Raw genomic sequence first — 2,572 nt, forward strand, 5'->3', positions numbered from 1 at the left:
CTTTCTGATTTTTTGAATTGGGCTCTCTTTGAGGGTGTTAGGTGGTACCTCATTGTTGCTTTAATTTGCATTTCTCTTATGGCTAATGATCAGGAACATATTTTCTCTTATGTTTATTGGCCATTCGGATTTCTACCCTCTGAAACTTCCATTCAGGTCCTTTGCCCACCTCCTCAGTGGGCAATTAGTTATTTTCTTTTTGGAAGCTAGCAGAGTATTGTAGATTTTAATAAGAAGGCCTTTGTCTTTGTCTGATGTGTCATTGCTTAAGATGCTTTCCCAGTCCGTGGGCTCTCATTACTCTCTTGGTGAATTCTTTCGATGTACACAGGTGTTTTATCTTCAGTATATCCCACTTGTCAATTTGTGACTCATCTGTATTTGTGTCCGTTCCTACTTCTGATACCCTATGTATTCCCTGTGCCAAGGTTCTCAGGTTGGTCCCAATTCCCTCATTGAAGGCCCTAATAACTTGGGGGGTTACCTCTAAGTCTGTGATCCACCTTGAGTTTATTCGTGTGCATGGAGTGAGATAAGGGTCCTGCTTCATTTTTTCTGCAGGTAGACATCCATTTTTTCCCAGCACCACTTGTTGAAGAGGGCATCTGCTTTACAAAGATTTTAACTGGTGCTCCTAGTTTCAGCCCCACCCCCACTTCTGGTGGTACTTGGCCTTGGCTTCTGAAACGAGCAGAATATTGTGTTTTTGCTGGCAATATTGATTTCACAATCCATTGTCTTTTCCAAGTTACAATACCGATCTACTCAGGAAAAATGCTCTGGCCTCAGATGTCCGCGCTACAATGCTCAGGTTTCTGCCAGCCGGCTAACAGCGTGGCTTCTGTAGCTAGAAGCACCGTCGTCCTTCTATACGGCAGTGCACTGGCTGGCAGGTTTATGGATGGCAAGTCAGAGGGTGGATGTTTCAGGCTCTAACCATTTCTTTTATTTTGTTAAACCACACTTCCTGCATCATTTGCACAAAATCAGTGCCACTATTGAGGTGCTCAGCAGGAGCACTGGTGGGGTAGTGCTTCTGTTTGGGGTTGCTAGTTGCGAGCTTAGCGATGTGAAATTACCAGCTGCTCCGTGGAAGAACCATCAGGCTTCTCCTCCCATTAAGAGTGACAGTCTCGAAAAGAAGGGGGTGGGGATTAAAAAGTAAGGCCACTGAGAAAAAAAAAAAAGAGTGACAGTCTCAGGAGCTCACAGGGGCAGTTCTACCTGGTTCTAGAGGGTTGCTATGAGTTGGCATCGACTCAGTGGCAGTGTTTCTCAAGCATATTGTTAAAAGGAGCTTTCGACGGCACACTTATTAAGTAAGAGCCTGGCTGTTAACTGAAAGGCTGTTGGTTTGAATCCATCTGTCACTTTGCAGGAGAAAGGTGTGGTGGCTGGCTTCCATAAAGACTCACCCCATTGGAGACCCTAGTGCCAAGTTGGTCTACTCTGTCCCATAGGGTCAGTGTGAGTCTGGGTGGACTTCCTGGTATGTTTAGCTTTTTGATTCAGTAATTGTTATCAACTGAAAAACTCCACTAGCTCTACAATCGAGTACAGAGCGCTTAGTCACAAGAGCTTGCTCAAAGTAGAACAGCATTTTCCATAAGACATAGGACATCCAGAAAAAAGAGAGCTGCTCTTTGAATGCCTTCCTTTTTATTAAGTTTCCATTGATGCACTCTGAGTGGTTTTTTTCAATCATTTTATCGGGGGCTCATACAACTCTTATCACAATCCATACATCCATCCCTTGTGTCAAGCACATTTATACATTGGTTGCCATCATCATTCTCAAATGAGTGTTTTAAATATTTGTGAAACTGTAAGACCTTGACTGGCTGAGTAAAAAGAAAACCAGAACTGAAAAAAAAAAAAGGAAGAAAATCAGGTAGAATAATATGACTAGTTTGATTTCTGTTAATTTGTGTTAGCGTATTTAAAGAGATATATATACACATATACATATGTAAATGTGTGGAGGGGCATACACAAGTGATATTGGTTAGCTTTGGGGAAAGAAATGATGGGCATATTTGAGTGTGAAAGGGAAAGTTTGCCTTATTTCAGTATGCACTTCTTTACATTATTTGGTTTCTATAGTTTGATAATTTTTAAAAATTTGAATAAAGAAAAAATATTTACAGCTATTGAAAATAAAAACTACCTTCTTGCACATCATTATAATGATGGCTCATGACGGGCTTTGCGGACAACTTGAAGTTTACTGATGGTATTCAAGAAAACCCAATGAGAAGTCTCCTGGATATCGAGTGAATGTGTGTGTGTCACAGGACCTTCTGTTGATGAAGAAAACACTCAATATTATAAACTCTCCTTTGATTCGGATTCCACTAACCATAACCTATAATAACACTGGCCAGAACACATTTTGGTGCCAAATGTTAGGCTTGTTTCTGGGTTTATCAGACCTGCTGATTCCAAAATATGGCACCAGTTTCCTCCTAACAGCTCTAGTTTTTGAGATATAGTATACCACTCATCACTCCGCTTGTCCATAAAAATCAGAATATTCTAATGTAGTGTTAGCTAGGCTGACATAGAGGAAGTG

The sequence above is a fragment of the Echinops telfairi genome, unplaced genomic scaffold (genome assembly GCF_000313985.2).
Source record: "Echinops telfairi isolate 266 unplaced genomic scaffold, ASM31398v2 ScPeMD7_8;HRSCAF=38, whole genome shotgun sequence".
Classification (NCBI taxonomy): Eukaryota; Metazoa; Chordata; class Mammalia; order Afrosoricida; family Tenrecidae; genus Echinops; species Echinops telfairi.